We start from the raw sequence: 15,469 nt of genomic DNA, 5'->3' as shown, positions 1-15,469 counted from the left end.
TGACATGAGACTTCAGAAATTTTCTTTAATATGAATAGAAAGGTGCATTTTCCTTATGATACAGAGAAAGATGAAAAGTTTACAATCAATATGAAAACAAAGTATATTTTTATAACATTTATTTTTATTTACAATACATTTTTGTTAGGGAAGAGATAAAAAATAATATTGACAGGATGAGATAAAAAGGAACTAAATTAGATGTTAGCAGAGATAAAATTCAACCTAGAAACATGGAAAGGTTGTAAAGAAACCTAGAATGCAGTAGCACAGTTAGAATCTGCTTTCAAAGCAGTTAAGAGCAAAATCCATATTACAGAAGTAGAAAGTTTATGTTGGGGACAAACATGAAAACATTTTCTAGAAAACACAGGGTCTTCTTATTAAAAATTAAAACTGTGTGAGATGATAACTATAAAAAATATTTTTAAAAGGTCCAATATACAGATAGTTGGTAACCTTGATTAAGAGGTGAAAATAAGTGAAATAGAATCAATATACATACACAACAATACTAGAGGAGAAACCTTTCCTCAAGTGGAGAAAGACTTGAGTCTGGATATTAACAGGACTCTTCAGGAAAAGTGTCTCCAAGAAGAGGATAATGTTTAGACCATTCCTGGTGAATTTGTTTCATAATCAAACACAATAAACATTTTATAAGCATTTAGACAGAAAAGAGATTACATTAAAAGGCACAAAACCATCTTAATCTTAAATTTCTCTGGAATAGCAATCAACAGATGTCAAGGGAACAATATCAACTGATTCTTGAGAGGGAAAAATAGTGTCACAAAACCTCATGTACACAGACCATAGCAAAAGAGCCTCAGTTCTTCCGGAATCTAGAATTTCTACCCTTCATGTGCTATCCAAAATTAGATACACAATTTTACTTCCCATGTACTTTACCTAGAAAAAATAGTCAGGAGTGTACTTCTTATGTTCCTTTCCTAAAAAAATTAGTCAGACGTTTATCAACCGACCAGTGGTTAAATCAAATGGGAGATCTCGCGAACGGTAAATTATGGTATAATTTAACTATAGATTACAGAATTATACTTAAACAATCACGGCAAATATGCTTAAAAATCAATACATATGTAAAACAGTTCTTGAAAAAAAGAACTGTGGTATAAAATAATTATTTATTAATCATATTCTGGGTCCAAAATCTTAGATATTAGCAACAAAATAAAAACATTTTTAGAGCAGTGAGAAAGAGAATTTAAATTATGTTTGTTCTTCATTTTGCAAGTGGAGGAATCAATAAACAATTTTATTTTTGATAGTAAACAAATATATATGTATGTATACACATATACATACAGATATACAAACACAAGCATGTTAAAAACTACAAAGATACTCTCCAAATTATTCACATATGTTATCTTCTAAGTCTCCAAAGAAAAGAGGCAAATAAAGCATAATCTATTTACCAATAGATAGAAATCAAGGAAAACAACAAGGGAAAAAAAAAGCAAATTGGCAAATGAGAATATTAAGAATATAGGATATGACACTGTAAATAAGTCAGTTATACATCCTATTTAGAAACAAAGACCGATGGTTAAGGGGAACACGCAAAAGAAAATGACATATGTAGATTGAAAAATAGAGGACAAAGATGTGTCAGGAAAATGAAATAAAATAAAAATGTAAAGGCAATAAAAGAAATAGTACAGCAAATACATATTTTTAGTTAAAAACAATAAATGAGACAAGGAGATTAATCTTATTTTGTCAAAAGGTATTCTGAGAAAAAGGATATAGTGACAAAATTTGTGTGTGCGTGTAATAACACAGCAATATAATACATGTAGAAGGATTAAATTGGGACATATTAAACCAAGGTTTTTTTTCTTTGTGTGCTTTGTAAAACCCATAACCCTTCCTTGGCTGTTCATTTGGTTGTATTTATAAGAGACAGTTATATTAGAAGACAAGGTATCATGTAGAGCAATTGTATTAGAAAAAGGTATCAAATTAGCAGAAACAAGAAGATTTAAGTTAGTAAATTTAGGGAAGAGTGTATGTATATATTGGAAGAAGCTTCGGAAGAGACAAAACAGGGAGAATAAGTCAGTAGAATAGCAGATTTTGTCTTGCTTTTAATCACAGCAGTTTAAATCACATCTGAAGTTTGATCATGTAGAATGTTAGGTCATGTTGCGATTTCATATCTCTAAAAATTTCTCTGAAATGTTCTAGTTTTCCCAAAAGATTGAGAGAAATTGTTTAGATCAGCAGGCTTGAAAAGGTTTTGCAAGTTACATGCCAAGAGACATATAACTATCAAGCCAGAGATGGACATTAACAGAAGAGCCAGTGTTGACAGGAAGAACAAGCCAGGCCCAGTTGGAGGCTGCAGAGAGCGTGGGAAAGCCCAGATGCCCTGCCACTAGAACGGGAATAATATGTGAGTTCCTGGAAGCTCAGATCTCCCAGGAAGGAGAGGAGAAGGAAAAATATGGGTAGTGGAGAAAGAAATAATTTTCCTGAGTACATATTCCAGAGACCCTAAGTCTGACCTGGAGGAGGACACATTCCCTTAAATTGGCAAGTTTTCAGCATCAGGGGAAATGCAGACTTGAGAGAGAAATGAATTTCAGTGAGGGAAGAATAAAGTTACATTTCTTATACTCCTGAGTTGTAGATGTGAAAAAATCACTACACATATAAAACAGACACATTAAAAATCAAATGAAAAACTGGGAGATTTCAAAATAAATAAAGATATGGGAAATTGGAATGCTAATGATGTTGATTAAATTTGTATACTATACAAAATTCTTTTAAAGTGTTCATGAAACACTTAACATATCTTCAGTAAATCTCCCAAACATAAACAGGACTGTCTGCATTATCTGAGCAGTGTTTAACAACGGATAGAATAAGTAATCCCCCATGATGATTATAAAGTGCATAAGTTCAAAATAGTTCTTGGGTCAAGTAGAAAGAGTGTCCACAGGGGTGGGCAGATTTTCCCATCAGATTTCAAAATGCATTACAAAGCAACAATAACTAACACAGCATGATGTTGGTTCAAAAATACACAGATTATCTGGAAGAGAATACAGAGTCCAGAAACTGGTTCAAGAATATGTGTGCAACATTTTATATATGATAAAGTGGTGTTTTGGTATAGTGAAGGGAGGGGAATGATTGTTGAATGAATATTCTTGCTGTAATTATTTGGATATTTGGAGAATTTAGATCGCTACCTACCTCTAAATTTCAAATACAGTAACATATTAGGAGACATATAAATGACTATTTTAATAATATGGAGATAGGGAGGCCATTTTAATTATGATATCACAGAAAAAAAGAACAGTTGAAATTAATACTTTTTCTGCTTATATTTAATTATATTTATTTTCTTATTGCATTATCTAAAACTTCTGGGAGCAATGTAGAACATTGAATTGATAATGGAAAATCTTATCTCTCTGACACATAGTAGTTCTTTGAGTCTTAACAACAGGCATGATATTCTCTGCAGTATTAGATAGTCATTATTATTCTAAAGAGAAATTCTTTCACCTAGATTTCAGAACATTTACTTGTTTTAAAATCAGATGTCTTTGTTGACTTTTATAGAATGCTTTTTCATAGTATCTAAGATGATAATAGGATAAATTATATTAGCAGATCTATTTTTATTGATCTATCTTTGCATTTATAGAATAAAAATTTATTTTGTCATGGCTTATGATTCTTTAATACACTTCTGAATTCAATTTACCATTATTTTGCTGGGATGTTTATGTCTATGTCATTATGAGACTTTGATTTGTAGTGTTTAATTGTGTTTGTGGGTGGGTACAGGCTATCTCGATCAGGTTTTGCTATTAGGGTTGAGCTACTTTCATGAAATATGATTTTACTTCTCTTCCTCCCTTCCTATCTCCCAGAAAAGACAGACTTCAGTGATATAAAATATTTAATTCTAAAAACACCTTCTCCACACTTGTCTTTCACATGAGGAAACCGAGAGACACACAAATTAAGTAGCATGACTTGTATGTTGAACTAGCACGACTGGGTGAATATAATCAAATTCGCTTTATATTTCTTTCCCCGTCTCCATTCAAGATATGCACTATAGGGCAAATTTTCTCCTGCTGCTGCATGAAAATTCTGGGGATGCCATGACTTTGTAGTCATTTTTAGGTAATGATAGGATCTATACTTCCTCTAACTCATAAAACAGTCTCAGTTTGATATTAGAACACCCAGTTCCAAACTTGACTAAGGATGAAATCTTTTCCATTCTCTCAGTTGGGGAGGATTTCAGATAGGCAATGACACCTGGTAAGTGGGTACAGCCAGTATCTTCTCTCATTTTCTGTTCCTCCTCCCTCAGCTTGCAAAGTGGTTTCTGGGTCTTCCGAAGGCAGTATGCAGAGAGGAAGACAATGAAAAAAGGTACAGAAAGTACACTAGTATTATGTAAGATTGCTGCACATTCTCTGAGTGTTGGTACTATTTGAAGATGACTTTCTTGTCTGGGAATTTCTGTAGATTCCTCAGAGGTCCCCTTTGCTAGGCCTTCCAAACAGCAGCCATTTCTCTAGAACCTGGTCTTCCCATGAGCCTCTTCATACTGAGTTCCAGGCGGCACTCCTGGCAGAATTTGAAGTGACTCCAATCAGTTCTTAGTCATTTTTGGCCCAATGAATGAGAAACCCTCACACATTTTTGTGCTTGTTATGGATAGGGGAGTATTTCTACCCCATCCGGCCTCCATTTTCTCTCTCACCTGCCACCTCAGGTCTTTAGATTCCTCATGATGTGTCAGACACCAGTCTACTGTGTGGCAAGCTGCTGAAGTTCCCATTAAGGTCTATGAACGGTCCTATTGAAGCCCTTTTTTCTAGATTAAAAATGAGAGGCAAAAATTCTGGTCCATTTTCAATGGAATCCATAGCTTGACAGCAACTCTCACCAAAGAAATACCATCTGGAAATCCACTGTCAACCCTTTCATATTTTCCAAGTGAGTGAGGAATTTTAAAAGACCTGAAATCTTGATAGTTTTTCATAGGGTCAAGCCCTTTCTCTGAAATTTCATGCTTACCATGTCCTGGCACTTCAGATTTAATTTCACATATAAAGAACTGTCTCAGATGTAGCTCAGGTCATCTGGAATGTTAGGAAAGACCTGCACCTGGGTCCTTTGATTCCCAGATGGGGAGTCCCCACCACTTCATGTTGCCACTTCTTTGTTTAAATCATCATCAGCTATTGTTACATGAATTCAATTTCTTATATCTTACACTTTAGAGCAGGGATTAGAGACAATTGGCATTTCCATATTTACACTTGTATTCAAGTTAAAGTTAAGCTAAAAAAGGTAAACTTTTGGTAAAATCATCCTGAACTCCAATTGTTACTGTTGGAGTAACTTCGCTCCAAAAATTAACTATGATTTGATCTTTAGATATAATATACATATCTTTTAGAAATAAGAGTCTGGAAATAAAAGAACACAGTCAAAATTCTTTACTGCGTGAACTGACAACACTTATACACTAATTAGATAATGGGGTTAATCAATAACTAAGTTAATGTCATGAACTTCTTTTTATGAGCTATGAAAACCCCTACATAAAATAATAAAGATAAGGTAAATCATATTGAAGACGTGATATTTACATGAGCCACATTATACTTGTTAATAGTTATTTTCTGTGAAGACTATGAAAGTTGCCCCCCAAAAAAAGAATATGAAAGGCCCTCTTGAAATACAGAACATTCTCTTGGAATGTTTGTGAAAAATACTGGAAGTGAAGCACTATGCTGATTTCATAAACACTGTTATTAATATTAATTAGTTTCTACTGATATATTCTAGTTTAAATATCCTTTTTGACTTCTATTTCAGCTTGATATTTGGAATATTTATTATGCTGTAAATTTGATACATAATTTAATTTGATTTATAGAAAACTTCTCTCAACTAATTTATCTTAAAATTAAATTATAGATATATTAAAAATTATAATATATGAATATCTGAATTTTAAAAATATATAATTTAGTAGACATTTATGCATATTACTGAAGTGACATTCACTTTAACACATGTTTCATAGCACATTTAAAAATATAATTTGATATGAAAATATATGCTCAGTATTGTCAGTTTTATGGAATAAATTTCTTGATAACTTGATATAGTTGTATCAAAGTCCTTTGCTCTGTCATTATTGCCTGATCATTCAAATATATAGTTATTGAGTAGCTATTATACTCATAATATGGCCAGGTACTATGCAGATAAATAAGGTATACCACATTTGTCTTTAAACTTTTACTTTTGTTAGCCAGAGAAAAACTTTCAATGGAAAACAGTGAATTATCATTCCAGGCAATAAATAATTAACAAATAGCTTTTCAGAAGTAGACTTCAGAGAGCTCAGTAGATAGGGGAGAGGAGTAAGACTCTGTGGACTAACTGGAGAATGAGTTCATCTTTCATGATGGCAAAGGATTAGAGATGATTGGAGGACAGATTTCTGAACACACACACACACACACACACACACACACACACACACCCACCCACCATGAACAAAATTATAAAGGTATGAACGCCCATGTTATATGTAGGGGATAGAGACTATGACATTAACAAAGAGAACAAATACCAGCATGTAAATTGGAAGGATGTTTTGGATCTGGACTGTGTCAATTCTTCAACATCAGGATAAGAGATATTAGCTTTATCCTAAGGATAGGATTGTTGAGTGGGAATGATAAGGTGAAATCAACTCTATAGAACTTTAGGAGGGGGTGAACCATTAGAAACTTGTTAGAAGATTATTGCAGTGGTGTAGTTTTGAGGAGGTCAAAAAAACCTCGAGCATGATAAGGAGTGAGGGTGAAGGAAAGTGGGTGGATTCCGGGTACACTGAGAAAGAAGCACTGATAGAATAAGGTGAATAGGTTCATCAGGGGAACAGGGAGGAGGAAAAAAAATCAAAGAAAATGCGAAGACAGACTGGGAGAAGTTGTGATAGCAGAGCATATTGATTTCTTATCCTAATTAGCAGCTGGCTTTCTCTTGAGAGAAATACTCTGAAATATTACTTTCATTTACATGGATTTAAAATTGAACAAACTTACATTAAAGTTTATAATTCAGTTAGGAGAGTTTACCACTAATTTGGAATTTTACAAGCCAGTTATTTGTCGATGGAATCAAAGTTTTAAAATTATCTTGAGGAGAGATTCCTTATTAATATTATCCTTTTAGGTAAACTGGAAGCTAATTATTTTAGAAAGTTATGTATTACACAAACTGTGTACCATCACAAAAGTTAGATAATAGAATAATAGGTTAGCTTTATCAAGTTTACCAGAACTGTGAATTTCCTTAAAACATTACTTCTTATTTCAACTGCAAATCATAGTTACTTTCTGAAACAGTGAAAAAATTGCATTTACAGTCACTGAAAAATGTTAATACCTCCAAAAGAGTATTAGAATCAAATGACATCATCTCTGATGGACAACATCATCTCTTCCCTTAAGTTCCTTCCCTAAACTCCACACACATTGCTCCCTATCCTCCTGCCCTGTTAACCCCTGGTGATGACCAAAATGTGTTTCAAGTCAGCATTTTAGAACTGAAAGCTTTGGTAATATCTAAATAAGGAACTGAATATCAGAAACAGTTGTAGAAAAATATTTACTACAGTTTACCCACAAACTGGATACTTTTGGGTGACATGCTGCAGTATAGTCTCTAATGTCCCAGAAATCCATAATGTACTGTGAAAGATTCTGGCTGCTTAAATAGACTGTCTGTGGAATGCCATTGAGATCGGGTCCATCCTGAGTTTCAGGAGTGAATCTGGATGCTTTTGTTACCCCATAACACTTTACATAGGGTAGCAATATTTTCATGGACTGGTTTCTGGTTTTTAATTGTTTTCCCTGAAGCCATGAGTGCTTGGATTTGTAAGATCGTGCTGCTAGTATCAGTGAAGCCAGATTACCTATTAAAAACAAACAAAAACAAACCTTGAAAGGCAGTGGCTAGCTATCGTACCATTTAATCCTTTTCACTGCAATTGATATTGAGCAAAGTTCATAGGCACCACTAGTAAAAATAAGACTAAAATTGTTGTCCTTGCTCTCTCTATGGGTTAGGAATTATAGGCATAGATAGAAAAGTGTGTGTTTGTGTGTGTGTGTGTGTGTTTGTGTAGAAGTAATGATGTTAAAATGAGGAGGGGGAGAAATATGATTGCAGGAAAAAAGAAAAAGAGATTAGCCCAGGTGGGAAGGGGTGGAGGCACTTTAGTTTGCATTGCAAATATTTATTCCAAACAACAGTAAAGAAGTAAGAAAGCTAAGCTAAGAGGGTGATCTAACGGTAACGTAAGTTAGGCTATAATTTTGCCTAGAGCCAGTAAGCATTAATAAGAAAGAATGAGGAGGGACCTTCAAGATGGCAGAGGAGTAAGACGTGGAGATCACCTTCCTCCCCACAAATACATCAAAGATACATCTACATGTGGAACAACTCCTACAGAACACCTACTGAACGCTGGCAGAACACCTCAGACTTCCAAAAAGGCAAAAAACTCCTCCACATACCTGGGTAGGGCAAAAGAAAAAAGAAAAAACAGAGACAAAAGAATAGGGACAGGACCTGCATCTCTGGGATGGAGCTGAGCTGTGAAGGAGGAAAAGTTTCCACACACTAGGAAGCCCCTTCACTGGCAGAGAAGGGGTGTGGGCGAGGGGGAAGCTTTGCAGCCAAGGAGGAGAGCGCAGCAACAGGGGTGCAGAGGGCAAAGTGGAGAGATTCCTGCGCAGAGGATCAGTGCCGACCAGCACTCACCAACCTGAGAGACTTGTCTGCTCACCTGCCAGCCGGGACTGGTGGGGGATGGGAGCTGAGGCTTGGGCTTCGGAAGTTAGATGCCACGGGGAGGACTGGGGTTGGCTGGGTGAACACAGCCTGAAGGGGGCTAGTGCACCACAGCTAGCAGGAGGGAGTCCGGGAAAAAGTCTGGACCTGCCTAAGAAACAAGAGACCATTGTTTCGGGGTGCACAAGGAGAGGGGATTCCGAGCACCTCCTAAATGAGCTCCAGAGATGGGTGTGAGCCATGGCTATCAGTGCGGACACCAGAGATGGGCATGCAATGCTAAGGCTGCTGCTGCAGCCACCAAGAAGCCTGTGAGCAAGCACAGGGCACTATCCACACCTCCCCTCCCGGAAGCCCATGCAGCCCGCCACTCCCAGGGTCCCGTGATCCAGGGACAACTTCCCCGGGAGAACACAAGGCGCACCTCAGGCTGTTGCAATGTCATGCCGGCCTCTGCCACCGCCAGCTCGCCCTGCATTCCATACCCCTCCCTCCCCACGACCTGAGTGAGCCAGAGCCCCCTAATCAGCTGCTCCTTTAACCCCCTCCTGTCTGGGCGAAGAACAGACGCCTTCAGGTGACAAACATGCAGACGCGGGGCCAAACCCAAAGCTGAACCCTGGGAGCCGTGCGAACAAAGAAGAGAAAGGGAAATCTCTTCCAGCAGCCTCAGGAGCAGTGGATTAAATATCCACAATCAACTTGATGTACTCTGCAATTGTGTTATACCTGAATAGACAACCAATCATCCCAAAATTGAGGCGGTGGACTTTGGCAGCAACTGTAGACTTCGGGTTTGCTTTCTGCATCTAATTTGTTTCTGGTTTTATGTTTATCTTAGTTTAGTATTTAGAGCTTATTATCATTGGTAGATTTGTTTATTAATTTGGTTGCTCTCTTCCTTATTTTAAATATATATATATATATATATTTTTTTCTTCTTCTCTTTTTGTGAGTGTGTATGTGTATGCTTTTTTGTGTGATTTTGTCTGTATAGCTTTGCTTTTACCATTTGCCCTAGGGTTCTATCTGTCCTTTTTGTTTTGTTTTGTTCTGTTTTGTTTTTTTAGTATAGTTTTTAACACTTGTTATCATTGGTGGATTTGTTTTCTGGTTTGGTTGCTCTCTCTTTTTTTTAATCACTTTTTTATTTTTAATAATTTTTTTTACTTTTTTTTTTAATAACTCTATTTTTCTTTCTTTCTTTTCTTTTTTCCTTCTCCCTTTCCTTCTGAGCCAAATGGCTGACAGTGTCTTGGTGCTCTGGTCGGGTGTCAGGCCTGAGCCTCTGAGGTGGGAGAGCCAAGTTCAGGACATTAGTCCACCAGAGACTTCCTGACCCTATGTAATATCAAGCAGCGAAAGCTCTACTAGAGATCTCCTTCTCAACACTAAGACTCAGCTCTACTCAACGACCAGTTCGGGACACCCTGTGCCAAACAGCTAGCAAGACAGGAACACAACCCCACCGATTAGCACAGAGGCTGCCTAAAATCATAATAAGTTCACAGACACCCAAAACACACCACCAGACGCGGTCCTGCCCACCAGAAAAACAAAATCCAGCCTCATCCACCAGAACACAGGCACCAGTCACCTCCACCAGGAAGCCTACACAACCCAATGAACCAACCTTACCCACTGGGGATAGACACCAAAAACAACAGAAACTACAAACCTGCAGCCTGCAAACAGGAGACCCCAAACACAGTAAGGTGAGCAAAATGATAAGACAGAGAAATACGCAGCAGATGAAGGAGCAAAGTAAAAACCCACCAGACCAAACAAATGAAGAGGAAATAGGCAGTCTACTTGAAAAAGAATTCAGAGTAATAATAGTAAAGATGATCCAAAATCTTGGAAATAGAATGGAGAAAATACAAGAAATGTTTAACAAGGACCTAGAAGAACTGAAGAGCAAACAAACACTGATAAACAACACAATAAATGAAATTAAAAATTCTCTAGAAGGAATCAATAGCAGAATAACTGTGACAGAAGAATGGATAAGTGACCTGAAAGATAAAATAGTGGAAGTAACTACCACAGAGCAGAATAAAGAAAAAAGAATTAAAAGAATTGAGGACAGTCTCAGAGAACTCTGGGACAACATTAAACACGCCAACATTCGAATTATAGGGGTCCCAGAAGTAGAAGAGAAAAAGAAAGGGTGTGAGAAAATATTTGAAGAGATTATAGTTGAAACTTCCCTAATATGGGAAAGGAAATAGTCAATTCCAGGAAGCACAGAGAGTCCCATACAGGATAAATCCAAGGAGAAACATGCCAAGACACATATTAATCAAACTATCAAAAATTAAATACAAAGAAAAAATATTAAAAGCAGCAAGGGAAAAGCAACAAATAACATACAAGGGAATCCCCATAAGGTTAACAGCTGACTTTTCACCAGAAACTCTGCAAGCCAGAAGGGAGTGGCAGGACATATTTAAAGTGATGAAAGGGAAAAACCTACAACCAAGATTACCCAGCAAGGATCTCATTCAGATTTGACGGAGAAATTAAAACCTTTTCACACAAACAGAAGCTAAGAGAATTCAGCACCACCAAACCAGCTCTACAACAAATGCTAAAGGAACTTCTCTAGGCAGGAAACACAAGAGAAGGAAAAGGCCTACAATAACAAACCCAAAACAATTAAGAAAATGGTAATAGGAACACATACCGATAGCTACCTTAAATGTAAATGGATTAAATGCTCCAACCAACAGACATAGACTGGCTGAATGGATACAAAAACAAGACCCATATATATGCTGTCTACAAGAGACCCACTTCAGACCTAGGGACACATACAGACTGAAAGTGAGGGGTTGGAAAAAGATATTCCATGCAAATGGAAATCAAAAGAAAGCTGGAGTAGCAATTCTCATATCAGACAAAATAGACTTTAAAATAAAGAATGTTACAAGAGACAAGGAAGGACACTACATAATGATCAAGGGATCAATCCAGAAGAAGATATAACAACTGTAAATATTTATTCACCCAACATAGGAGCACCTCAGTACATAAAGCAAATGTTAACAGCCAAAAAGGGGAAATTGACAATAACACAATAATAGTAGGGGACTTTAAAACCCCATTTTCACCAATGGACAGATTATCCAAAATGAAAGTAAATAAGGAAACACAAGCTTTAAATGATACATTAAACAAGATGGACTTAATTGATATTTATAGGACATTCCATCCAAAAACAACAGAATACACTTTCTTCTCAAGTGCTCATGGAACATTCTCCAGGATAGATCATATCTTGGGTCACAAATCAATCCTTGGTAAATTTAAGAAAATTGAAATCATATCAAGTATCTTTTCTAACCAAAATGCTATGAGACCAGATATCAATTACAGGAATAAATCTGTAAATAATACAAACACATGGAGACTAAACAATACACTACTAAATAACCAGGAGATCACTAAAGAAATCAGAGAGGAAATCAAAAAATACATAGAAACAAATGACAATGAAAACTTGATGACCCAAAACCTATGGGATGCAGCAAAGCAGTTCTAAGAGGGAAGTTTATAGCAATACAATCCTACCTCAAGAAACAAGAAAAATCTTAGTAATATTCCATTGTATATATGTACCACATCTTCTTTTTTTTTTAAATTTTATTTATTTATTTATTTATTTATTTATTTATTTATTTATGGCTGTGTTGGGTCTTCGTCTCTGTGCGAGGGCTTTCTCTAGTTGCGGCAAGTGGGGGCCACTCTTCATCGTGGTGCGCGGGCCTCTCACTATCACGGCCTCTCTTGTTGCGGAGCACAGGCTCCAGACGCGCAGGCTCAGTAGTTGTGGCTCACGGGCCCAGCTGCTCCGCGGCATGTGGGATCTTCCCAGACCAGGGCTCGAACCCATGTCCCCTGCATTGGCAGGCAGAGTCTCAACCACTGCGCCACCAGGGAAGCCCCCACATCTTCTTTATACATTTGTCTGTCGATGGGCATTTAGGTTGCTTCCATGACCTGGCTATTGTAAATAGTGCTGCAGTGAACATTGGGGTCCATGTGTCTTTTTGAATTATGGCTTTCTCAGGGTATATGCCCAGTAGTGGGACTGCTGGGTCATATGGTAATTCTATTTTTAGTATTTTAAGGAACCTCCATACTGTTCTCCATAGTGGCTTTATCAAGGTACATGCTCATCAACCATGCAAGAGGGTTCCCTTTTACCCACACCCTCTACAGCATTTGTTTTTGTAGATTTTCTGATGACCTCAACGGACGAGTGGATAAAGAAGATGTGGTACATATATACAATGGGATATTACTCAGTCATAAAAAGGAACAAAACTGGGTCATTTGTAGAGACGTGGATGGATCTAGAAACTGTCATACAGAGTGAAGTAAGTCAGAAAGAGAAAAACAGATATCGTATATTGACACATATATGTGGAACCTAGAAAAATGGTACAGATGAACTGGTATGCAGGGCAGAAATAGAGACACAGATGTAGAGAGCAAACGTATGGACACCAAGGGGGAAAATTGGCTGGGGGGTGGTGGTGTGATGAGTTGGGACTTTGGGATTGACATATAAACACTAATATGTATAAATTGGATAACTAATAAGAACCTGCTCTATAAAAAGATAAATAAAATAAAATTCAAAAAAAAAAACAGAAACAAGAAAAATCTCAAATAAACCACCTAAACTTACACCTAAAGCAATTAGACAAAGAAGAACAAAAAAACCCCAAAGTTAGCACAAGGAAAGAAACCATAAAGATCAGATCAGAAATAAATGAAAAAGAAATAAAGGAAACAATAGCAAAGATCAATAAAACTAAAAGCTTGTTCTTTGAGAAGATAAACAAAATTGATAAACAATTACCCAGACTCATGAAGAGAAAAAGGGAGAAGACTCAAATCAATAGAATTAGAAATGAAAAAGGAGAAATAACAACTGACACTGCAGAAATAAAAAGGATCATGAGAGATTACTACAAGCAGCTATATACCAATAAAATGGACAGTGTGGAAGAAATGGACAAATTCTTAGAAAAGCACAACCTTCCGAGACTGAACCAGGAAGAAATAGAAAATATAAACAGACCAATCACAAGCACTGAAATTGAAAGTGTGACTAAAAATCTTTCAACAAACAAAAGCCCAGGACCAGATGTCTTCACAGGCGAACTCTATCAAACATTTAGAGAAGAGATAACACCTATCCTTCTCAAACTTTCCAAAATATAGCAGAGGGAGGAACACTCCCAAACTCATTCTACGAGGCCATTATCACCCTGATACCAAAACCAAACAAAGATGTCACAAGAAAAGAAAACTACAGGCCAATATCACTGATGAACATAGATGCAAAAGTTCTCAACAAAATACTAGCAAACAGAATCCAACAACACATTAAAAGGACCATACACCATGATCAAGTGGGGTTTATCCCAGGAGCGCAAGGATTCTTCGATAAACGCAAATCAATCAATGTGATACACTATATTAACAAATTGAAAGAGAAAAACCATATGATCATCTCAATAGATGCAGAAAAAGCCTTTGACAAAATTCAACACCCATTTATGATAAAAACCCTCCAGAAAATAGGCATAGAAGGAACCTACCTCAACATAATAAAGGCCATCTATGACAAACCCACAGCCAACATTGTTGTCAATGGTGAAAAACTGAAACCACTTCCACTAAGATCAGGAAGAAGACAAGGTTGCCCACTCTCACCAATATTATTCAACATAGTTTTGGAAGTTTTAGCCACAGCCATCAGAGAAGAAAAATAAATAAAAGGAATCCAAATCGGAAAAGAAGTAAAAGTGTCACTGTTTGCAGATGACATGATACTATACATAGAGAATCCTAAAGATGCTATCAGAAAACTACTAGAGCTAATCATTGAATTGGGTAATGTAGCAGGATACAAGATTAATGCATAGAAATCTCTTGCATTCCTATACACTAATGATGAAAAATCTGAAAGTGAAATTAAGGAAACACTCCCATTTACCATTATGACAAAAAAAATAAAATACCTAGGAATAAACCTACCTAAGGAGACAAAAACCTGTATGCAGAAAACTATAAGACACTGATGAAAGTAATTAAAGATGATACAAACAGATGGAGAGATATACCATGTTCTTGGATGGAAGAATCAACATTGTGAAAGTGACTGTACTACTGAAAGCAATTTACAGATTCAATGCAATCCCTATCAAACTACCAATGGCATTTTCCACAGAACTAGAGCAAAATATCTTAAAATTTGTATGGAGACACAAAAGACCCCGATTAGCCAAAGCAATCTTGAGAAAGAAAAACGGAACAGGAGGAATCAGGCTGCCTGACTTCAGTGTATACTACAAAGTTACAGTGATCAAGACAGTATGGTACTGGCACAAAAACAGAAATAGAGATCAATGGAACAGGATAGAAAACCCAGAGATAAACCCACGCACATATGGTCACCTTATCTTTGGTAAAGGAGGCAAGAATATACAATGGAGAAAAGACAACCTCTTCAATAAGTGATGCTGGGAAAACTGGACTGCTACATGTAAAAGAATGAAAT

This window comes from Balaenoptera borealis (genome assembly GCF_965194805.1).
Source record: "Balaenoptera borealis genome assembly, chromosome: 6".
NCBI lineage: Eukaryota > Metazoa > Chordata > Mammalia > Artiodactyla > Balaenopteridae > Balaenoptera > Balaenoptera borealis.
The sequence above is the reverse complement of the archived record's forward strand: the minus strand, read 5'-3'. Positions refer to the sequence as shown.